This window comes from Lissotriton vulgaris, chromosome 5 (genome assembly GCF_964263255.1).
Source record: "Lissotriton vulgaris chromosome 5, aLisVul1.2, whole genome shotgun sequence".
NCBI lineage: Eukaryota > Metazoa > Chordata > Amphibia > Caudata > Salamandridae > Lissotriton > Lissotriton vulgaris.
The window spans coordinates 1,440,109,103-1,440,134,951 of NC_141693.1; positions in this window are offsets into that span (position 1 = coordinate 1,440,109,103).

The following is a 25,849-nucleotide window of genomic DNA, read 5'->3' on the forward strand; positions in this document are numbered from 1 at the left end:
ATTCTTCTGGAAACAAAAGTTAATTTGAAAAGAATCGCCTCAGCTTAGTTTACCGAGACCCTGAAACGAGAGAAAACGGATTGTAGATCGGCGGAGAGACTATGGCGGAAATTCAGAACGCCTGAAAACCGCAAGAAGTATAAATTAATTCATTCTGACTATATGAAACATATAGAGGCAGCCAAATTTCTTTATATTACGCAAAGAATAAACAAGGCCTCCCAATCTAGCAAAGAATTGTACAAAATAGTTAGGGAGTTTATCACTCCGCAGGTTGAGCAATCAGAATTTGACCACTCCTTGGAGTGGGTGAACTCACTGTCCTTCTATTTTCACAGTAAGATCCAACTAATACATTCCTCATTTCCTTCCTCACCTCAAAAAGTGGTTTTAAGTGGGGAGGCTTCTTCTAATTCTGAGCCCTCCCTTGAAACTACGGATCTTCCATCTATGATAGAATTGGAGCCCACTTCCCCAGCAGAAGTAATATTGGCACTCAAAAAAATTAAGTCAGGATCTCCTAATGATCCCCTGCTCCCCCGTAAGTGCAGTGAGCTATTCCCGTTGCTGGCTGATGGTCTGACCAGCAATTTTAACGCTTCCTTTGAGAGTGCCTCCTTCCCCAGTAGCTGGAAATTGGCGCAAGTCAGGCCACTTCTTAAAAAGCCCAATAGTGACTCTTCTATTTTGTCCAATTACAGACCAATATCCCTACTACCTTACTTTGGCAAGGTTCTTGAATATTTGGTAAATAAACGTGTTTCTTCCTACATTGAAACCCATGCACTTCTTGACTCGTCGCAGTCAGGTTTCCGTGCCGCCTATGGCACTGAAACCGCAGTAATAGAAATAGTGGATAACATCTGACTCTCCTTGGATAGGGGCGAATCAAACATTCTGGTATTATTGGATCTTTCCGCTGCCTTTGACACCATCTCCCACAGCATTTTGAAACACCGGTTGTGGGAGGTTGGTGTCAGAGGCAATGCTTTGGCTTGGTTCGCGGACTATCTCAAGGACCGTTATTCCTATATCAGGATGAACTCTCATGTATCCGCCACTATCCCTCTTTCTGTGGGGGTCCCGCAGGGTTTGATCCTTATTCCCTTATTATTTAACCTTTATCTTTGCCTCTGGCTCATATTATAAAATCATATGGCTTCTCTACAGTGTCTTACGCAGACGATACTCAGGTACGTATTACCTGTAGATCCAATTTCCAGGAAACCTGCACCAGTTTTAAACAATGTATGATTCACATTAAGAACTGGATGAGTGATAACAAACTTCAACTCAACTGCAGTAAGACCGAAATCTTACTATTCAGCAAGGTCAAGACCTTCTGGTCTCAGAACTGGTGGCCTCAGGATCTAGGGCCTTGTCCTGAGCCTAAAGAAGCCGTAAGAGACCTGGGGATTATGCTCGACGGGGATCTTTCCATGAAGGTTCACGTCAACCAGGTTGCCGGGACTTGTTTCGGTATACTTCGACAACTGCGTAAAGTCTTCAAATGGCTCCCACCTGAAGCCAGAAAGCTCCTGGTCCAGGGACTGATCGTCAGTAGGCTCGATTATGGAAATGCCATGTTCGCCTCCATAAATCTGCTGACTAAATTACAAACTATTCAGAATGCGGCGCCAAGACTAGTGCTGGGTCTGCCTCCTAGGTCTGCTTCTAAACCTACTCTTAAAAAACAGCACTGGTTACCTGTGCGCCAAAGATGCCAATTTAAAATCTTGAGTTTAACCCAGAAACTCCTTCATGGCATCGGCCCTTCTTACTTAACAAAAAAATTAGCCTGATATACCCCGTCCAGAGTCCTTCGCTCCAGCTCTAAGTTCTTGCTGTCTCAGCCTAGAGTCCGGACATCCAGGAACGGATAACGATCCTTTCCATATGTGGCCCCCCAACTATGGAATGAGTTTCCCACTTATCTCCTGTCCCTCTCCAATCATTTGGAGTTTCGAAGGGGTTTAAAGACGTGGCTCTTTCCCAAATAAAGTCTCCCTGTGATGTGTCTCCACTGCGGTAGGTCAATGCCTTTCTTCTCCAAAGCGCCTTGAGACCTCTTTTGGTGATAAGTGCGCTATATAAAAGCATCTGACATTTGACATTTGACAGGTACCAGTATTTACCCAGAATACTACATATTGTGGCCTGTTGTTTGCCGTATGTTGTTATTAGTCTAAAGTGTGTGTCATCCAAATGATGTTTTCTCTTCATCATCCCCTTTTTTTACTAAATCTGTTCTCTAGATTGTTTACTAGCTTTAGTTATTGCTTCCTCAATGCAGTTTTCTGTGTAACGGCATGCTCTGAATCGCCTTGTGATTGCATTGTTGACTTCTATCATTATACTGTAGTTCCATTGTGTTCTCAAACGTTCCCCATAAGGGATGCTTTGATCAAATTTTTGGGGTGAAAACTAGTTGCATGTAGCAATGTATTCCTACTGTGGGTTTTCCAAACAGCTTTGTTTCCAATGTATTATCTTTAATGTTCACTGTCAGGTCTAATAAATTCCCACTTTGGATATTTATGTTGCTTGTGAAATGTGGATTTAAATCGATGACTTCTATCTGGTCCAAAACATTTTTGCCATCACTTTCTGCTCCTTTCCAGAACTCAAAGAGGTCATCGATAAAACGGCATCAGTGTATTACATGATTTTCCCAGATTTCTTGATATTGAGTTCTGACCACCTACTCCTCCCACCAGCCCTTATGCAAATTTGCATAGCTAGGGGCGAAGCAGGTACCCATTGCTTTACCACACACCTGATGAAAGAGCTCAACATTGAACAAGAAATAATTATTTGCGAGGCATCTTTCTATCATTTTCAGGAGCATCGGTGTGTTGCCATAGCCTTCGTAGCCTAGGTCCTAAAAAATGTCTGATGACCTTCAGGCCATCCTCATGCCTTATACTGGTATACAGTATGGATATGTCAATTGTAAACAAGAGGAAATCATCTTCCCATGGAAGATCATAAATCATCTGTAAAAAAATCTCCTGTATCTAGGATGGGAGGGTTCTGTCAAAGCTGCTTAAAAAAGATTCAACATACTTGGAAGTGTTTTCAAATGCGCTACCTATCGATGAAATTATAGGGCAACCTGGCGGATTTACCTCATCTTTATGCACTTTTGGGATCAGATATAACACATATAAACACATATATAAAGCATGTTTTCCATATGTTGATTCCCATAGGACTTTAGACACTGCTACAGCCCAAACAGCTGAACAGAATGACACCACATTTGGCAGGAAGGTAGATGTTGTTCAAAGGAAGTGTTTTGTCTGTGATTTGGTGTAAATCAGTTCAGTAGTTGCACAGTTATTTAAAGGTTTTTCAGATATACAACAAGGGATGCTGAGGATCCCCATCCCCACCCGAGATTTTGTGCTGAGATCTGATTGGCTCCCAACACTTCAAACCAAACCAGGATCAGGAACCACTCCAGGGCTAAAAATGTATTACTGCTGTTGGTCTTGGCCCCCCTGTAGCCCTGGGGACTGCCACCTCCCCAGAGCAATCACTGATAGAAAAGCAGAGGGCCACTAGGCTCTTGCCACAGTCCTGCAGACCTCCACCCCCCAGGGCTCAAATTATATATGCAGGACGCCCGTTGCATACCCCCAGGCCCCAGGGACCACCAACTACCCAGGGCAAATTTGAACAAAGGAGTTGGCTGCACAGTCCCCTCATGGAGCCCTAGATTGCCTGGGGACTGCCATACCCCCGGGCTGGCTCCTTCAATGTCCTGGGGTGCCCAGCCGTGGGACACTGTAGTTTGCTATGGCATGATGGGAGTACCGTTTCACCATGCCATAGCAAACAGTGCTCCTGTTAGACCTGGCTTTTACAGCGGGTTTATTCCAAGATTTTTTACTTTGAGGCCTTCTGTTTCTGACCTGTTTTGTTGGTATTGTGACTCTGGGCACTTTACGACTGCTGATCAGTGCTAAAGTGCATGTGTTCTCCCTCTAAATTGTATTTATGGATTGGTGTTTCCATAATTGTCTGTTTTGATTTACTAGTCAGCCCATAGTACAGTGCAGTGTGTGTGCCCAGGGCCTGTAAATCAAATGCTGCTGGTGAGCCTGCAGCACTGATTGTGCCACCCACATAAGCAGTCTGTAATTGTAACTCTGGCCTATCATTGCAGTGCCTGTGTGCTGTTCAATACTGCCATACCGTGTTGGCAAGTACACCCAATTGCCAGACCCTAACCTTCCCTTTTCTTACATGTTAGTCACCCCTAAGGAAGGCCCAAGGTACCCCTGTGGGCAGTGTGCAGAGTATGTGAAAGGTAGGACATGCCCTGGTGTGTGCTGCATGTCCTGATAGTGAAATACTTCCAATTCATTTTTCACTATTGCAAGGCTATCTGTTCCCATAGGATAGAATGGTGACTTTGCTTATGAGCATTACTATACCTGGGAACAAGGTAGAAAGATAAAGTTTAGTATGCCTGAATTCAGAATGTTAAAGTGCATCTTTTAGGGAGGGGTATTTTTACATTCTGTGTTTGAAAACCACTTTGAAAAAGTAGGTATTTCCTTGCTTAGCCATCCAGTGTGCCTCTGCTAGGATGTGATTGACTGTCTGGCTTTGGAGTAATAGGGGCCGGGTGTGTGCAGTGGCTCCAGAGAGTCTGGATGAGTCAGCGCTAGACTGAATAGGCCTGGTCTGCATTTGGAGTGGTGGGAGGAGTAGCACCTGCACGTGAATAGGGCTGTGCTTGCCTTCCACAATGATATCTCAGCCCCTCAGTGGTGTGTCTGGAGCCGGGGCTCACACTGACAGTGAAGGTTGATGTGCACTTGCAAAGTGCCCCCCAGAACTGGTTTGGACTGGGCTCTGATCCCTGGGCCAGGAGAGAACAAAGAGATTTACTGTCTAAAAAGAGGGGCCCAGACCCCAGACTTTTAGATCACTTCTGGGAAATCAAGAGGTACCTTTGCCAAGGAGAAGAGCTGGAGATACTGAAGAGGAATACTGCCTCTGTGCTGTTTTCTGTCTGGGGTTGGCCTGCAGTGGCTACTTTCTGATAAGAAAAGGGAATAAGGACTTTACTATTTGCTGTGTCTGATGCTTGAGGAAGATCTCCAAGGGCTGGTAGAAGAGCTTGCCTCCTGTTCTTAACTCTCAGGGACACAAAGAATTCACTTCCAGCTCCCCTGAACTTCCTAGCTGGGAGTTCTGATCTGCCAAGAGGTGCCTGTAGCTGTTCTGGGCCTCTTGAGGGTGTTCTGGCTGTTGGGACCTGAAAAAGCAGCGCAACAACGAGAAGCATGATGCATCCACACCTGTTTTGGATGCATTGCCGAAGAAATCGTCACAGGTCCTGCCCGTGACTAGAGAAATTACTGCATGCCGCATTCAGGGCACGAAGCTCCGAAGTCTGAGATCACCGCAGCGATTCCGTCGCAAGCCCTGATGCGCGGCTGCAAGAACCCCCGCATTGTCCCAGATCATCGCATTGCATCGAGGCGCCAAGTCTGTTGCATTGTTGGGGACGCAGCAAGAAACAAACACATCACCTCCGCATGCAGTAAGAAACCGATGCATCACCTCCTCTCTGGTAAGGAATCGACGCATCACCTCCCCTGCACAGCAGTAGGAAACCGACGCATCACCTCCCCCGGAGAAAGAAACCAACGCATCACCTTCCCTGAGTGTAAGGATGGAACTGACGCCTCCCCTCAGCCCTTCTAGTTAGTGTGCGCAATGCAGCCAAGGTACTTTGTGTGAAAGGTGTTATATCTGCAATTTGCTTTTACCTGAACTATTTCTACCATTTGAAAGTCATATTTTTATTACTGTATTGTGGAATAATGTTATTTGGTCTTGTTTGGTTTAGATAAAGATTACTTATTTTTCTAAATTTGTGTAGTGTCCTTTTGTAGTGTTTTCACTGTATTACTGTATGTGTTCACAAATGCTTTATACACTGCCTCTGAGGTAAGCCTGTCTGCTCGTGCCAAGGTTCCAAGGGTGTCAGCAGGGGTTATTTTAGAAGGGTATCCCCCTTATCCTGAAAAGAAGCAAGGGTCTCTATTTGGACAAAGGTACCTACCTCTGCCAACCAGACACCCCCTTTTCTAAAAGCTGCGCTTTGAGCAGGCAAGAGCATTTTACTCTCGCTTGCTCAAAATATAGCACAGTTTGCTTTTACACACAAGGTGCTGAATTTTAGCACCTCTCTATGTGTAAAAGCAATGCCCGCTCCTACAGGACAGGCGGAGCAGGCACTGACTGTGGGGGACTTCAGGATCCCCCTGCGGTCCCCATCAAAGACACTGGATGCCCTGGGTGGGACAAGGGCCTTGCCACTGCAGGCTGGGCCCCGGTGATGAGGCATCTGGAGCAAAATCGTCCAGGAAAGGTGAGCTGCATGGCCCCCATCAACCTTTGAAAAAAGGCCTGGCCCTGGGGTATGGGGTCCCCAGGACAGAAAATAGCCAAGTGAAGGAGGGCCACACAGCTCCCCAATAAACATTTTTTTTTTAATCTGGAAAGTTGCCGGAGGCCATGCCCCCTTCAGCACCAATCTGCAAACGTGCATCCTGGCACAATGGTGGTTGGGGTATGTCTGTTTGGATGCTGATGGTCCTTAGGGTCCAGGAACCCCTTCCGTTACCTCCAGTAAGACCCAGACAGTGCCATTGCTGAGTGGACTTGGAGGCCACACCCCCTTTCTCCACCACTCTGCAAGCATGCTTCCTGGTGTTCTGCTAGTTGGGGAATTAATTCCACTTTACTCCTGAAGGCATCAGGACTAAAGTGAACTTCTTCCTCCAAACAGTAGTACGACAGGAGGCTCGTCTGCAGAGTGGTGGAGAGAGGGGGCATGGCCTCTGATGACTCTCAGCCATCCAGATATGTGGGTCTTAATGGAGGTAACAGGAGGTGTAGTTGCCCCCAAAGGACCCTTAAATCCAAGGGAACTTCATCCCCCAACTAGCTGTGTGCCAAACGTCATGTTTGCAGAGAGGTGGAGAAAGGGGGAATGGCCACTGAAAACCTCCCAGCAAACACACTGTGTGGGAACTGCTGGAGGTAGCAGGAGGCCCAAATGTGTCCCAGGGATCCCATCCCCAGGGCCATACTTTAATTATAGGGGAAGGGGGCAAGTTGCCCCCCTACCCAAACCTTAAAAGGTCCAGGGACCCCATCCCCTGGGGCTGAACACGTTTAAATTAGGAAAAAGGGCATGTGGCCTACCCCAGCCCAAATGGACCCTAGGGCCCTATTCTTTAGGCCAGTTTTTGATTATAGGGGAGGAGGGCATGTGGTCCACCTCCCGAACCTTAGGAAGCCTCGGGGACCCCTTTCCAGGGGCCAAATACTTTTACAATAGGGAAGGGAAGAACACATCTCCCCTCCCAAATCCCAAATGGTCCCCAGGTACTCCATTCCCTGTGATCATACATATCTTGGTTACAGGGGAGGAGGTTGCATGGCCTTAAGAGGCCCTAGGGACCCCATTCCCTGGGGTCGACAACCACCATTATGGGGAAGAGGATTGCGCAATCCCTCCTCCCCAAGTCTACTGTGGCCCCAAAGACCCCACACCCAGGTCCAAATGTCATAAAAAAGGAGTGAGGGGCTGCACAGACTCCCTCCCTAAGTCTAATTATGTCCCTGGAACTCCATCTCACATGGTCATTTTCTCTGGGGAGTTGGGCATGCAGCCCCCATCCCGGGTGTCTAATTAAGCTCTCGGTACACTTTTCCCTCGGGCTGAATCCCATAATTAAGAGAAGGAGAACATGTGGCCCAAACTTCCCCAGCCTTAGTGGGACTTTGGTTCCCCTTCCCTCAGGGCCAAATTCTAACGGAATGGGGCCTGTGGCCTACTGCCCATGCCTTATTAGGCCTCAGTGACCCAATCCCCTGGGGCCAAATGCAATCAAAACAGGGAAGGGTAATGGGGCCCCCTCAGCCTTATTCAGACCCCCTGATTCCACATACAATTAAAAAGGGGAGGGAGACTGTTAGGCACCCCCTGCAAGCCTTATTAGGCCCCAGGGACCCCATCCCTCTAGGTCAAAAGCAAACACAAAAGGGGAGGAGTAGTAGTATTTTATTTGTTGATTAATTAAAACCATTACAAAAAAGGAAAAAAAAACAAATACAAACCAAACACAATAACTTGTTGAACATACAGTGATACAGTGCAAAAATAACAATGTCCATAGTTGATTAAATTTTTCCAGTTAGGGATTATAGTGCTGTCAATAGTTTCACAGATTTGATAACATTCGACAGAGTCAAAAAAAAATGCCATGTGCTTACAAAGTATAAGCTAAATTATGATGTGCTAGCAGCAAATGTTCAATGATAGTTACAGTAGGAGAACATTTTACAGAATGTCTAAAACTTGTCATATCACAAATTCAGTGCTAAAGTGACGTATGCTATCAAAAAAGTGAACAATGTATTAAGTGCAATTAGTTAGCAGCAGATATTCAATGACCAAAAAGTAAACAGTGCATTAAATGCATTAAGCTAGCAGCAAATATTCAATTGCAGTAAGCAACAGAACAATATCAAAAATATCTAAAACTAAAGCCGAATAAAATACACTAGTAGAACAGAATCAATACTAAAGTGACTTGTGCTATCAGCTAAAACGTGAAAGGTACATTACATCTATCACTGTCAATACTAAAGTGCCTTGTGCTATCAACTTTGAATTTTTATTTAATTTTTAAAACAGTCTATAGTGGATGACAATTTTTCGGGGATAAAGTGCACATACGCCATTCCATAAAATAATAGACATAATAAGTGGAACGTTTAAATAAAAAAAAGTGTTCTAAAAGCAATAAAATATAACACGGTTAAAAAGTGCCATAAAATAGTCCATCAACACCTTAAAAACAACACCATTATCATTTCTGAGCCGTAACAAATTTAACATTTCCTTTGGGTGTCAACATTACATAATTTCTTTTCCACTCTAAAAATGAATTGAACAAATTGCAGTATAATATAAACTTTGACACCACTTAAGCAAAATATTAGTGCCGATCTACAAGTTCCGAGACCCATTTCTTTAAAAATAGGTTTTAAAATTGTTTTCCGTTCCTGCAGCATTTTTGGGCATAATGTTACCATATGCAGCAAGGTTTCATCATACTGCCCACAAAGCCTACAGATATTTGATTCCCATTTGGACTCCCATTTAGGGGTTCCATGTTTGGTTGGATAAATTCCAAACCTTAATAACATACATTTCTTTTTAATTAGGGGTTTTTGATGAAAGAGTAAATAAGGTTGGACCATCATTTTATCAAATGAATTGGCAATGGACCAAAAGTGTGTTTTTTTTCTTAACTCATCTTTATCCAACACTTCTGACAACAAAGCCACAGTAGAATTAATTTCTTTTTTGTAAACCATTTTACTCCTCATTTTATCTTCCAATTTGGAGCATTCGAATTTTAAGAGACACTCCACTAAGTAATCCTGCCAACTTCTAGAATATTCGCCAGTCGAAATCTCGCACCAGCAAATATTGGCCAGCATGCCCTCATCAGCTCGAGATAATGCCAATAATTTTCTTAAAAATGTAGCTTGATGCACCAAGAGCTGATTCCTTAAACCATATTCCAATCTTAAATTGGGATGTGGGATCTGCCTAGGAATCCTAAAAACTGATTTATATGTCCTTGCCACTATGCCCTCCAGTACTTTCGCGTCTCTACCCATAACAATTATGGAACCATAGTCCAGAGAGGGAATAAGTGTTGCTTCCATGACTTTACATAGGTGGTCATAATTGGGACATAATAACTTATCTCTCAGTTTTCGGAAAGCGAAGGCAAGTGAAGTACCTTTGGCTTCTAAGTTATCAAAATGCTGTCTGAAAGACAGTCCATCATCAAATGTAATACCCAAATATTTATAGGCTTTTACACAGTCAATAGACAAACCATAGATATTCAACAAAAGGGGAGGAATGCTGCGCTGCCCTCTCCCCAAGCCATATGTATCTTGGCATTTAATTATGCCGATGATACCCAGCTGGTCTTTTCATTGGAAGGGAATAACGCGGTCTCGCTGGACACTTTCCATCGCTGCATGGCAGCCACAGCAGACTGGCTACGAGCTAATTCTTTACAGTTCAACAGCTCCAAGACGGAGGTACTCCACTGTTCTACCGACAGGATTCCGTGGGCACTCCCAGACAACTTTTGGCCCAGTACCTTTCTTGAGCCAGTACTGGCGGCGGAATCAGCCCGCAATCTGGGGGTGATTTTTGGCCCTAACCTACAGCTTGACATACACGTCAACAAAACCACTGCTACGTGTATGATGCTGCTGCGCATGTTGCGCAAGGTTTTGCCTCTTCTCCCCGCTCAGGCAAGGCCGGAAGTAGTTCGTGGGACCATACTAAGTCGCCTCGACTACTGTAATGGGCTTCTTTTGGAGGCCCCAAAAAATCTGACCGGCAAGCTTCAGCGGGTGCAAAACATGGCCGCCAAGCTGGCTCTCTCCCGTCCTAGGTCCAGTTCCTCCACTCTTGCCTTAAGAGACCTACACTGGCTCCTGATTCATCTGCGAGTACAATACAAAGCTGCGTGCCTTGTGTTTAAAGCGGTTCACCAACTAGGCCCCGTCCTGCTGCAAAAGATGTTTGCTTGGTACTCTGCATCGCGACCCCTCCGCTCTTCTTCGGTGCTCTTCTTCGGCGCATCTTCTTGTAGTCCCGAGGTTTCACAGAGTGAGGATGGGTGGCCGCTCCTTTAGTGTCGCAGCGGCCAAACTCTGGAACTCCCTGCCACTCTCTCTGAGAAGCCACAACGACTACTTACCTTTTAGGAAAGCTCTAAAAACCCATCTATTTCCATAAAAGGCTGAGCGGTTAAGGTTATGGTTCCTGATCAAAGCGCCAGGATGCCCTCTGGGTGACAGGTTCGCGCTCTACAAGTACACTAAATAAATAAATAAATAATATTAGGCCCCCGGGACCTAATCTCCTTTGGGCCAAATGCAATTAATCAGGGGAGAGGTGGTGTGGCTCCCCCTCCCTGAAGGTTGATGATGGTGCAACGCATGCCATTACCACGCACGCCTTTACAATGCAGTTGTAACAACACATCTAAAACTACCATGCAAGTCTTCGCTACGCAAGTCGGGGGCGCTAGAGGGCGCACAAGCGGAATGGCTGCCTGATAGCGTAGCTCCCGCTCCTTGGCCCACTATCCGGCAATTATCCTTAGTCACAGGATGACCACAAGTTAAAACTGCATACCATCCGCAGTGGACAGCTGCCCTCTCCGCTCGACTGAAGTTTGGGGCCTCTGCAGTGGCCGGAACCGGAGTAATCGCCGACTGCAATTTGCCCGGCGGCACCCGTGGAGACCGCGGGCGGAGGAGCTCGGCCGCGGCGGACTGCGCGAGCCCGAGGCGTGCCACGAGTGAATAGGCCCGGATTGTGTTCATGCTCCCGTGGCCTGGATCGGATTTGCCTGGAGCCCCGAGACCGCCTTGAGACTCTGCTGCCATGGCTGGCATCTCACTTCTGGCTGCCACGAGGCCGGTGGGAGCTGCGTACTGCTGCGACCACACACGAACACGGCGTACTCGGACCGGCCGTTACCGGTACAGGACATAGTGAGGTGAGCGCTGCTTGCGCCTGACGGGGAGCGCCATACCAGGGAGACCTGCAAGCGGTGCGAGAGCGGGGGGTCGGCCTGCCTTTGCAGTTGGACGGCGGGGGGCTCCCTGCCACTTCCGTGACCGGGAGAACTTGACCCCCTGCCCTGCTAGAAACAAACCTGCCTCCATTACACCCGCGGATTGGGCTTGCAGAAACCTGCTGTGGCCCACGCCTTGACCGCGGAGGTTGGTTGTTGGCATTGGACACTACTCTGCTGGACTGATGAGTACAAGGCTCCTGCCGATCTGCTGACATACACACTGCAGTGTTAACCTCTACATTTGCACCCCCGCGTTGCAGCCCGCTTCATTCCAGGAGACCACTACTGGAAGCTGGTAGTGCCACATCTGTGCTGGACTGATACAGGGCGACCACGCTGACACCGGTGAGAGAGTGCATTTTCCCCTTTGATAGTCACTTGGCTGCGAGTCTGCGGTGGGACGCGGAGCGGCGGTGGGCCACTCCTAGCCGCCAATAGGGTGCGCCCTGAGAATCGCCAATCCAAATTGAGTTTCGATGGCGCCAAGAAAGGCACGAAGGGGACGCCTGCTGACCCTGGCCCCAGCGATCCTACCGCGCGGACTGGTGCCACTCCTAGTAAGGATTTGGATTTGCACAGCCTGTTCCAGGAGATGAGACAGGGGTTTGCAACGGTGGTGGAGAAGGTGGATGGTGTGACTGCGCGATTGGACGCCCTGGTGCATAAAGTGGATCGCCATGAAGAACGCTTAACGGCTACGGAACAGCGCATCTCTGATACCAATGACATCACCTCGTCCCACACCACGCAATTGGACAGAATGGACAACCTGCTTAGGGTCATTGCGGCCAAGAATGAGGACTTGGAAGCCCGTAGCCGACGCAACAACATACGCGTCACGGGCGTGCCGGAATCCACAGACACGGGCAGAATGGAGATATATGTGGAAAGGCTTCTCAAAGGTTCGATTGGTGAGGACGCGTTCTCACCTCAGTTTATAGTTGAGAGAGCACACCGATCACTGGCGCCAGTTCCCAAGCCCGGACTACCACATAGGCCGATCATTGCCAAATTGTTGAACTACCGGGATCGTGACACCGCACTGCGGGCGGCCCGCTCTAAACAGAATCTGCATTTCAACGGCGTTACCTTCTCCATTTACCCGGATTTCACCCCGCTGGTGCAGGAAGAAAGACGCAAATTCATTCCTGTGAAGAAGAAACTACGGGAGGCTCAATTGGATTACGCGCTGCTCTATCCGGCTAAACTGCGGATTACGCACCAGGGAAAGCAGCGCTTCTTTACCAATCCTCAGAAAGTTGAAGATTTTCTAAAATCAATTCGCAAAGCCCGCAGGGAAGACAGGAACGCGAAGGCACACCCCGAGGATGACGACCCATCCTCGGCAGCAGATGAACACTGAATACCTGCATCCACCAGACCTTTTTACGTTGTCATGTCGGCACTCGCTACCTAATGATTCGAGTGTGAGAGGAGCGGCGACTACGAACGGATGATCCCAATGGACTCCTTTCTCCTGTGGTAATGTATGCCAAGGACCACTTTCCTGACCCTGGCCTCCACCGAAGGTAGTACAGTTTTGGAGGCCAGTGGCGGGCGCAGTGGCTGTGCTACTTTGATGCTGTTTCCCTATTGGGTGTTCCCCACACGGAACTTTGGGTTTTTGAAGTTGCAAAGGGTAAGAGGGAGGGGGGTGGGGATGGGTGGGGAGGTTGGCTGCTGGCATGATTGGGATGCAGTAGTGGGCGGGGGGATGTTTTGTTTTGAAGGACTGAGGGACACACGTAGGCTGTATGATCGTTGCACTATCTTCTTTACTACACAGACTTGTCTGGATAAGTGGACTGCTGAGACTCCCCGATTATTTGGGGGGCAAACTTTGTTACCCCGTTGGCTGTGGCGACGTTAGGGGTTGCAGCTCAGATTAACTGCCTGTCGTGGAATGTGAGGGGGCTCAATGACGCTAAAAAATGTCGCAATGTAATAGCATACCTTGATAGACATAATGTGCATATTGCCATGTTACAGGAAACGCACCTCTCACCACAGATACGCACATCCTTTGCCAGTAAATGGGCGGGACTTCGCACATTCTCTTCGTACTCCACGTATGCAAGGGGAGTCGCCATCCTTTTCCGGCGCAACATACCCTTCCAAAAGGGTGGCGAACTAACTGACCGGGAAGGCCGCTACGCATTATTATGGGGACGGCTGGGCCGCGACACGGTCACGTTTATCAATTGCTATGCGCCTAACATAGACATGCCTTCTTTTTTTACTGTGCTGTGGGGCAAAATTGTGGATGTAGGTTCCCGCCACGTCATTTGGGGTGAGGATTTCAATTTGGCACTCGACCCTCACCTTGACAGGGCAGACAGAGAGACCCAATATAAACCTAGGGCTCGCGAGGCGCTGAGAGGCGTCATTGCGGAGGGAGCGCTGGTAGATACATGGCGTCACTTCCACCCCGCAACTCGGGAAGGTACGCATTTTACATCACAGACTGGTACATGGGCACGATTAGACTACTTTCTTACCAACGGAGAGATTACACCGGGGGTGCAGGGAGTTCGACACTTACCGAGAACATACTCAGACCACAGTCCTGTCCTTATGCACACACAGATCCCAGGGTGGGATAACCCTAGACCTCAATGGAGGCTGCAACCGGCGGCTTTGTTGGACGAGCTATTCCGGAACGAACTGGGTGAGGAAATAGCTGATTTTTTTCCTAGAAATAAAGGGTCAGTGGAATCGGTGGAAAACATCTGGGAAGCATTCAAGGTAACAATCAGAGGCTATTGCATGTCTAAGAGCTTTGGGGTCCTGCGAGACATACAAAACACTATACGCACACTACACAGGGACCTGAGGGCACTGGAACTTAGGATGGTGGAGACTGACAATCCTGAGATACATGCTGAATTCCGGATCAAACTATCAAACTATGAGGAGGAGGCTCTCAGGGAGGCGAAGTTTAGGGCGAAGCATTGGCAGGCCAGAAGGTATTGCGAGGGAGATAGATCGGGTAGAGCCCTTGCGGTATTAACACGCCCCCCACGAGATCACAACACCATACTTGAACTCACGGATGACCTAGGCCACACGATCAGGGACTCGGATGCACTCCTTGATGCTTTCACGACTCACTACCGCACCCTCTACACTACCAATGCAGCGGCTGATACACCCTATGCAGCATTCCTGGGAGACGTGGCTCTCTGCTGGCTTAGTGATGGAGATAGAGCCTTCCTGGCAGCCCCTTTTGAGCTAGATGAAATTCGCGAGGCCATTATGTCTCTTAGGAACGGCAAGGCACTTGGACTGGACGGCTTACCAGCCGAATTTTATAAAACATATATAGATATTATGGCCCCGGTTCTTCGGGAGGTGTATGAAAAATCGCTTACTGATGGCGTTCTTCCTAGCTCCATGCGAGAGGTAGTCATACACTCACTCTTGAAACCAGGCAAAACACCTACTTCGTGCAGCTCGTATCGTCCACTCTCACTCCTCAACTGTGACATAAAAATCCTCGCAAAAGTCCTTGCCAACAGACTTTCTCTACTCATGACCAGAATAGTACTCCCCGACCAATCTGGGTTTGTCCCCGGCCGATCCACCTCACATAATCTGCGGACTCTGTTTTCGTTGCTTCGCACCATACACCCTGATCTCCCAGTAGCTGCAGTTTTCCTTGATGCTACCAAGGCATTCGACTCGGTGGAATGGCCCTACTTGTTTGCTGTCCTGTCTGCCATGGGTTTTCCCAGACTTTTCATCTCCTGGGTGCAGTTACTCTACACCCAGCCTATGGCGAGGGTTCTCATCAATGGACGCTTGCCTCAATCAATTGCCATCACCAGAGGGACTCGCCAGGGCTGCCCCCTATCTCCCCTACTATTTGCAATAGTGGTGGAGCCGCTAGCCTGTAAGCTTCGCCAACTGCATAGAGAGGGCGCGGTACAGTGTCTCCAGAGACAAATAGATGTGTCATTATATGCTGATGACATTACACTCTATGTCAAGCACCCTGACGTACACCTGAACCCGCTTTTGAGGGAATTTGTACGGTTTGGAGGCATATCTGGGGTACACATTAACTGGTCCAAGTCGCAGTTTTTCCCCCTCACTGATGCGGTCGCGTCCTTCCCAATTGACTTCCCACTGGAGTGGTGCCGGACGGAGCTACGTTACCTAGGCATCCAGGTGACGCGCGATAAGGATGAAACACTCCGCTCCAACTACGGAGTGGCAATCACAAAACTCACGGCAGCAGTGGATCGCTGGATCACCCTTCCGCTTTCCATGGCTGGTAGGGTATCCCTCATAAAGATGGTAGTGCTGCCCCGATTTCTTTATCTTTTTCTTAACATCCCGTATTACCCGGGCGCCTTTTTTTTTTAAGACATTAGGATCGGAGCTGTGCCGACTTTTTTGCGGAGGAAAGAATACACGCCTGAAGTGGTCTACGCTGATTCAGCCCTATGGTTCTGGTGGATTTGACGTACCGGACTTCGAGGCCTATTACCTGTGTGCGCAGGCCCATTATGCATATCACTGGTTAACCCCCACGTCCTTCATGCCTCAACTGGCGGTGGAGGACTGGATAGTGCACCCAATGCCACTTAACGGCCTGCTCCACTGCCCGGAAGCGCTGATACAAACACCCAACACCTCTGTGTCTTGCACACTTGACGCGTGGCGCCGAATGGTTAAGAGGCTGGCCTGCTGTTTCATATACTCTCCCAGGTTACCACTGACTTTCCATCCTGACCTCGCTCTGTTACAGGAGCGTGGCTTTGGCATGCTCTGCAGCCGATTGCGACTCAGCTCCTGGGGAGATCTCTTCGCCAATGGGAAATTTAAAACTGCAGATGAATTGTTTGCCTCCCACGCCCGCACTCCGCTTGATGTCTTCTACTACTTGCGCCTGCGCCAGGAAATGAAGGTCATACTGCCTGGTTTCCCTGATGAACCAGAGACGTTTCTCCCTTTACAATTCTTGTTAAATTCGCAAGACGGGGCGCATTTGGTCTCCGGCTTGTATCGACAGCTCAGGTCGGCTGACACGCCGCTTGCGGCGAAAGCAAGAGAGCACTGGAATGCTGACCTGGACACCGACCTTACTGATGATCAATGGCTGTACTGCTGCGCTACTACAGCGCGGATATCGGCCAGCAGTCGGCTCAAAATGATCCACTACAAGTTTTTGCATAGACTGTACTATACTCCAGTAAAAAAGCATAGATTTCGCCTGACAGACTCCGATAGATGCGAACGCTGTAAAGCTGAACACGCGGATTTCCTGCACTTGGCCTGGGAGTGCCCGCCAGTCCGAGATTTTTGGCAACAAGTAACTGACGCGCTTACAGCGATGGTGAAAGAACCAGTTGCAGATGACCCGCTCCTTGCGTTGCTGGGATACACTGTACGCATCCCGAAAACCTATAGGAAATTTATTGACAATGCACTACTTCTGGCCAAGCGCCGAGTGGCATGCCGTTGGGGTCGGGGCAGGGCACCTAAGTTCAAGGAATGGATGGCAGATATGACTTATTGTCAGGAGCAGCACACTACGTTTGCTGAACTACTGCCGGTCTCTCATCGCCCGAAAGATTTCTGGAGCCCATTGACTGACTACCTGCTCACTCAGGCCGACGATAGTACTGCTCCGGACTAATGATGTGCACATAACCAGCTTCTCCTGACAACTCTAGGTGATGGGTGGCTTACATGCGAGCGAACGCGGGAGATGGCCGTCTGGCCATACCGAGCTTAACCGCACTTATCCCTGCAGGCGCTACCTGGCACATCCTCCGGGACACTTATAGCTGTTTTGGCGCTACATACGTAGGAAGCTTCACTGGATCCTTCAACACTAGCTCGCACACTTCGCCCTACCCCGTTCATGTGCCCTTCATATCACACTGGGTCGCCATCCTAGAGACATAACACAATACTTGTAGACCCCGATTACGCTTTACACGACACTGCTATAGACATTTCACTGTGTGGTTGACATGCGATCACAGCCCTGTTATGTTATATACAGACTGCAAACTCTTTACCGGTCAGAGACTACATTTCCCCTATGGTCCCTTTTTCCCTTTTTTTTTTTTGTTTTTTTTTTGTTTCCTGTTGGAGGGTGGGGGGTGAAAAATATACGGAAAAACTGTTCGGCTGCGTTGTATCCTATGTACACTTCACTTTGCACTGCCTATCGAATGCTCACAACGAGTTAAGAGACTACGCCACCGGGCCTCCGGGATGCCGGTTCAACGGCTGTGTTACACTACTGAGAGATTTTTCCTTCTTATTTAGCCACATCTTGAGCTGCCGGCCTCCGGGTTGTGGGCAACTAGAGCAGTGTACTGTACAAATTGCACAATAAAGCGGTTTTGAACACCAAAAAAAAAAAAAAAAAGTCTTCGCTACGCAAGTCACTACTACAAACATACATACAGGTACATTACATGTACCATTACCATACATACCATTACAATGCATACCACTACAACACTAACATTTGTACTGCATGTTTTTATTATAAAAAAACATTTGTTAAGTAGTCAAAAAGATATATTGCTAGAAAACGACTCAACACCTCGGAAAACAAGGCAGCACTGTAACTTTTTGTACACATTTTTTTAAAATAAATAAATAATAGAAAATACACGTAAGAATATAGCAAACAGATTAAAAAACACTTACATCGTTTTTACTTGTACACAATAGTTCTTGCTTCATTTCAAGCTAGTATATGTTGCTCTAAGCCAACCAAGATGGTGGTCGTAAAACAACAAGGGGGTTAAAATTATGTTTTTTTTACAATAAACAAATTAATTGTACATTTATTCAGAATGTAAAGCACATTATAAATACATTCCAAAACATATTTTACTGTGAATTATCGAATACCCCAAAGAATATATAAAATCAGCCATCCACAATTTTGTGTTCAGTGGTACACTGGCCTCTATCATGACCACCACACCATTGAGAGCAGGAGAGAGAAAGTCACAGCCAGTTCGAAACACTGTCATCCAGTTAGAGAAATAGGTATAAACTTGATCATGAATGTTCATTAACAATTCTAACGAAATTCCAGAAGCAAACATTTATTCAGAGTTTTAATATTTTACAGACATTGTGAAAGTTACCTACAGCCACCAATTTAAGTTGAATTACTAATTAACACCAACAGAAGTTAAAAAGGCAACCTTATTTTTAGGAAAATTATGAAAATGTTATTAACCACAGTGGTATGTACTAGTGTTTTGCGACCCAATTACAGTCACAAAACATACATTTTTTACTGCTTATTAAAAGGTATTGGTACCCATTCTGAAAGGATAAATAGGTCCAAATGGGACCCATTCCTCTTTCAGAATATTTATCTAAATATATTTTAAGAATACAAAAAAAAATGAATGTTTCTTTTTTTGTTTTTAAGGAAAATGGGCTTTATTTAAGAAAGGGAATTACAGACATGGTGGTCTGCTGACCCCAGCAGCCACCATCCCTATGACGGCTATCATTCCCTTATGGGTCGCAACTGTGACCTACCTCAATATTATTCATGAGGTAGGTGAATTTGCAATTTATTAGGAATCCCAAATGGAAAGTTCTACGGTTTCCTACATTTGGAATTGTGATTTTCTCCTGAATCTGGTCCTATATGGAATATTTCAGTTCTGTCTAGTGTATGCTCAGTGTTCTCATTAAGGGGTTGTGTTGGATGCTGCCTTTTGGAACATAGTGAAACATACTATTTCTTACACTGTGATGGCTAAGTGTCAAAGACATTCACATGTGCAGCTCTGGCCATACTGTCTTCTGGTGTCTGTGACTGCTGTTGCCTGTCTACCCCCTGTGCCTGCATTCTTACCTGTGCCCGTTTTCTTGCCTTCTGTTCCCTGATTGTGCTTGTTCTTGCCTTCTGCTCCCACTCGCTGCCCCTGATTTGTGCTCATTTTTCTTGCCTCTGCTCCCTGACTGTGCTTGCTTTTCTTCGCTCTGCTCCCTGACTGTGCTCGTTTTTCTTGCCTCTGCCCCCCCTGATTGAGGTTGTTTTGCTTGGCTTCTGCCCCCTGATTGTGCTTGTTTTTCTTGCCTCTGCCCCCCTGATTGTGCCCGTTTATTTTTGCCTCTGTTCCCTGATTGTGCTCTTTTTTCTTGCCTCTGCTCCCTGATTGTGCTCGTTTTTCTCGACTCTGCCCCACTGATTGTGCTCGTTTTTCTTGGCTTCTGCCCCTGATTGTGCTCGTTTTTCTTGCCTCTGTTCCCTGATTGTGCTAGTTTTTCTTGCCTCTGCCCCCTGATTGTGCCCGTTTTTTCTTGCCTCTGTTCCCTGATTGTGCTTGTTTTTCTTGCCTCTACTCCTTGATTATGCTCGTTTTTCACACCTCTGCTCCCTGACTGTGCTCGTTTTTCCTGCCTCTGCCCCCTGATTGTGCTTGTTTCTACTGCCTCTGCCCCATGATTGTCCTCGTTTTTTCTTGCCTCTGTTCCCTGATTGTGCTAGTTTTTCTTGCCTCTGCCCCCTTGATTTTGCCCGTTTTTTCTCACCTCTGTTTCCTGATTGTGCTTGTTCTTTCTTGCCCCTGTTCCCTGATTGTGCTCGTTTTTCTTGATCCTGCTCCCTGATTGTGCTCATTTTTCTTGCCTCTTTTCCTTGATTGTGCCCGTTTTTCTTGCCTCTGTTCCCTGATTGTGCTCATTTATCTTGGCTTCTGCCCCCTGATTGTGCACGTTTTTCGTGCCTCTGCCCCCCTGATTGTGCACGTTTTTTCTTGCCTCTGTTCCCTGATTGTGCTTGTTTTTCTTGCCTCTGCTCCCTGATTGCGCTCGTTTTTCTTGCCTCTGCTCCCTGACTGTGCTTGTTTTTCCTGCCTCTGCCCCCTGATTGTGCTTGTTTTTCCTGCCTCTGTCCCCTGATTGTGCTCGCTTTTTCTTGCCTCTGCTCCCTGATTGTGCTCGTTTTTCTTGCTCTGTTCCCTGATTGTGCTCGTTTTTCTTGCCTCTGTTCCCTGATTGTGCTCGTTTTTCTTGGCTTCTGCCCCCTGATTGTGCTCGTTTTTCTTGCCCCTGTTCCCTGATTGTGCTCGTTTTTCTTGGCTTCTGCCCCCTGATTGTGCTCGTTTTTCCTGCCTCTATCCCCTGATTGTGCTCGTTTTTTTCTTGCCTCTGTTCCCTGATTGTGCTCGTTTTTCTTGCCTTCTGCCCCCTGATTGTGATCATTTTTCTTGCCTCTGCTCCCTGATTGTGATAGTTTTTCTTGCCTCTGCCACCTGATTGTGCTCGTTTTTCTTGCCCCTGCCCCCCTGATCGTGCTTCTTCTCTTGCCTTCTGCCCCCCTGATTGTGCTAGTTTTCTTGCCTTCTTTCCCCCTCGCTGCCCCTGATTGTGCCCTGCTGCCCTCGCCGCTCCCGTTCCCGCCACTGCGTCCCCTGGGGCCCGCCCCACTCACTGCCCATTCGCTGCCCCCCTCCCTGCCCATTCGCTGCCCTGCCTCCCAACTGTTCCTCCCTCCCACCTCCCCATATAGGCCGGCCGCTGCGCGGTGAGGAGAGCGACCCTTGACCTTGCTGGTAGGTCGCTCCACCACCACACAGCTAAGCCTGTGTGTCCTGACCCTGCCCCAGCTGCCGCTGCTGTAGAAGTTGAGGACCTCCTCCACCTGCAAGCTACCACCTGCGCCTCATCCCTGGTGGCCAGTGGTAGGCCTTAGGTTTGTACCACTGTCGCTGTCTGTCTGTCTTCCCTGTACTGCCCATACTGTCTTCTGGTGTCTGTGACCACCGTTGCCTGTCTCCCCACATGTGCCTGCATTCTTATCTGTGTCAGTTTTCTTGCCTCCTGTTCCCTGATTGTGCTCGTTCTTGCCTTCTGCTCCCCCTCGTTGCCCCTGATTTGTGCCCGTTTTCTTGCCTTCTGCTCACGATTGTGCTCATTTTCTTGCCTTCTGCTCCCCTAATTGTGCTTGTTTATCTTGCCTCTGCACCCCTAATTGTGCTCATTTTTCTTGCCTCTGCTCCCTGATTGTGATCGTTTTTCCTTCCTCTTCCCCCTGAGTGTTTTCTTGTTCTTGACTTCTGCTCCCCCTGGCTGCCCCTGATTTGTACCCGTTATCTTGCCTTCTGCTCCCGATTGTGCTCGTTTTCTTGCCTTCTGCTCCCCTAATTGTGCTCATTTTTCTTGCCTCTGCTCCCTGATTGTGATCGTTTTTCCTGCCTCTGACCCCTGATTGTGCTCGTTTTTCTTGCCTCTGTGTCCTGATTGTGCTAGTTTTTCTTGCCTCTGTTAACTGATTGTGCTATTTTTCTCTTGCCTCTGTTTCCTGGTTGTGCTCGCTTTTCTTGCCTCTGTTCCCTGATTGTGCTTGTTTTCTTTCCTTCTGCTCCACTAATTGTGCTCGTTTTTTTGCCTTCTGTCCCCCTCGCTGCCCCTTATTTTTCCCTCGCCCCCGTGCCTACTGCTTACCTCCCGCCGCTGCTGCCCCGCCCCCCCACGCCCATTCGCCATCCCCTGCCTCCCGCCTCCCAGCTGCTCCTTCCTCCCAGCTCCCCTTCAAATAGCAGCAGCTGCACCACTGGCGTGCCGAAGGCGTGCCTAAGGCAAGCCCGCTTGGACCCCGCAAATGCCACAACACCAGACTCCACTACAACGCCAGTAACCTCCACGCACTCAACGCCGGCCGAAACCACACCTGCTTCCAGGCCACCCCAAAACGGACCCACAGACCTTTCTCCTGCCGCACCTGCAGCTTCCCCTGCGACAGAACCACCAAACCTCCAAGGACTGGACCCAACCACCTCCGCTGCATACTCCTCAACACCCGCTCCGCACGCAAACACGCCGTCGAGCTCTGGGATCTGCTTGACACCTCCACCCCAGACGTGGCCTTCCTGACCGAGACTTGGTGGAACGACTTCTCGGCACCCGACATCGCCAGAGCCATTCTGGACGGCTACAAGATCACCCGCAGGGATCGAGCGAACGGAACCGGAGGAGGAATAGCCATCGTCCACAAGTCCACCCTCAAGGTCGCCACCCACACAGACGACACCCTCCACACCGTTGAACACCTGCACTTCCGGATCTACACCGTCCCCAACACCACCCTCAGCGGAACACTCATCTATAGACCCCCCAGGGCCCGGGCTCAGTTCAGCCACTCCATCGTCGACCTCGCCAGCACCCACGCGTTGCGTGTTTATCTAGGTTCCTGATCGATACTGTGACCTTATGCCCCTATTCGGCTATAACTCCATTTATTCCCTATATTGGCATAACCGTTCAAGTGCGATTTTCTGAAAAGTCATCTCTGGCCTCACACGAACAGAGCCACATTCCAGCATGACTCTCTGCTACTTCCTTTGCGACCAATTAGTGCAATGACAGTGCAGCAGTCCCTATCTGATATTCCTAGATAACACTCCGAGTTCTTCAACAAGATAAAAACTTAGCAAACCTGGAAATCCCCGCTTGCTATGTTTTGATTAGTAATGGAACTCTAATGAGCAACTGATAACTATCACTTCCTAGTGACATCTTTAATTGACGTCTTATGTCCAGCAAACTTGCGTCAAACCCGGCACCTGTCAGGTATAAATATTACCAACGTTGCCTTAAGCAATGTTCGTTGCCTGTTGCTGATGCCAGCTGCCTGCATGACCCTGTGTTGGTAAATCTAACACTCTGTCGCTGCAGCCTGCTATCCTGTGGTGGTGAAGCTGCTGATTACCATTATCGCCGCTACAGCGCGAACTATGGAGCAGTACGCTTAAGGAGCTGAACAGCCGTCCCTCTGCGAAGACATCCAGCAGATTCCAGCTGCCCGCGGACGCTGTCCCCCCTCCTTCCTCGGCGCGCTGAAGAGAAGCCGCTGCATTTCTCGTGCAGAGAAATCCAGCCACGGCGCTTCCGGTTTACCCTCGCGGGTGACTGGGATATCGAGAGAGACCCCTGAAGGAGATACCAATCCTCCATCATTCTATTCAGAGGTATGGTGTTGACTAAACCCTTAGACGAGAATTCTTGAAACAAACCTTGGCAAAACCAACTTAACTTAAAGCTACTTACTTACTCCCCTTTCACGTGTTAGGCTTAGGTCAGGCACACTGGGGTAGGCTTAGTTAGAAGCACCAGTTGAGTATGTTAGCCTAATGTATATATGACTGTATATATGTTTTATTACTTTTAAACCATTGTATGGCTAAGAAACCATATCAATGCTTTTACAGTTCTATTTCGCAATCCTTATCTTACTGTACGTACTTTTTATAATAACAATTATTGCAATTGTGGCAATACATTTCTCTTGTACGAGAAGAAAGACTGTTCAATAAATGTTAACCCTTTATTGATACACGCCCGTCTCTCTATTCTCTACATCTCGTGAAAGTAAACTGCACTAGACTGACTGAGTGAAATACATGTCTATTGTTTCACACGACCCTAGAGATTGACTCTTGATCTGAGGAGCAAAGTTGTCATGTAGCACGGTTGTTGGAAAACTGAATCCGTCTGTGCCAAGGAAGCTGATCACTTCCTATGCAGAGAAGAAAGTTTCCAGTGACCTCTGAGCTAGTTGGTAACACAACCCAATTAAGTTTAGCATAGTCAGTGGAGGCCTGGAATATCCGCAGTTCCACGTCGATACTACTGTTTATGTTATTCCAATGCGCAGGGCCTAGTGGGAAACTAGGAACTACACTATATGGCGCCCAAACGTTTGGTAAGGCGATAAACTAACGCAAGACTTATAGAGTAACTCAGTCGTGCATATTTCACACCCCTTTCTCCCGTAAATACTCCAATAGACGTCTGGAGTGGGTGAAAGGTTAAAATCCGCCCGACCTTAGTAGGAAGAGATTCCTATGTAAAGCTCTGGTTTATTCAACGTTGAAGGATACAGTGTTCCAAAATATTGTGCACCTAATCTTTGTCTCCTTGGAGACCTACTCTGCAAACCTCGCATTTTTACAATGCCAGAAAACGGAACCACTGGGGCCGCAGCAGATGCGACTCAGCAAGGTCCCGAATACACAGACCCGGATGCAATAATCATCCCGGCACATTTAAGAAAATCTATAACTTCAAAACTTATAGTAAACGGACTGACACCTCAAGGTGGTACAGTAATTTTCGTGATAGAGGCTCACGAGTATCGGCAGACAGAGGTATTCTATTCATGGATAAACTTTCCAGCGGTAAACGCTAGAACAAAAGAGTTTCACTATTACAAAATAGAGAAACCTCCGGAAGAGTACGCTCCTTTCGAGGAGATTGAAATTCCACTTAAATTTCAAGAGCACCTGCTCTGGTTTAATGGCGCCCTAAAACATAATGATCACATAACTAGGCTCGGTCCACTAGGTAGACCAGGAGCCACGTGGCCGGTTCTAGCCAGCTACACACCACATCCTGACATTGCAAAAATGTCTAGAGAAGAGCTGTTAGTACAGCTAAACACATTAATAAAAATACATAGGCAATTAGTCCAATATGTAATGCGGACTGCAACAGTCCAACCAGCTGTTAATGTACCACAGCTGACCCCTCATCAGGGGAACACAAATAAAATTACACCACAGAACATACAGTCATGTATTGGTAAAACACCCGTGAAACGGGAACAAATTCCTTTCTGGTTAGCACAGAAAATCACTCAAATAGAGGCAGTGTTTCCTGATACTACCCCTATTGAGAAACACAGAATCTTGACCATCTGCCTTCCTATGGGAATCGCACCACACGTGGAAGACTGTGACACTTGGGGTACAGTCTTTGCTTCCATTTACACAAAAACACACGGTGTTCCGTCTATGGCGGTAATACCAGAAGTGCTAAAACAGATTCAAAATGAATTCGGTCCAGAGCCCGCTTTAAATCTAGGTATGAAATTACTGAAAGACTTCAAGCAGGTCACGGCTATATTATTAGCCAACATTAAAGGAGAAGCAGCATCTGTGGCGATCCGCCAGAAGTTGAAGGAAACAGATATAAAAGATCCTGTTGAGCTTGCAAAAATCATAGAAAAATGCTATGAAGAATTAGGTAGAGACAGCTTGGGTGGGAAACCAGTAAAGCCCCAACTGCTCGAAAATCCTGAAAAATTATTTATTAAAAATAATTCAAATACTCCTAAAAAGAGCTGGGAT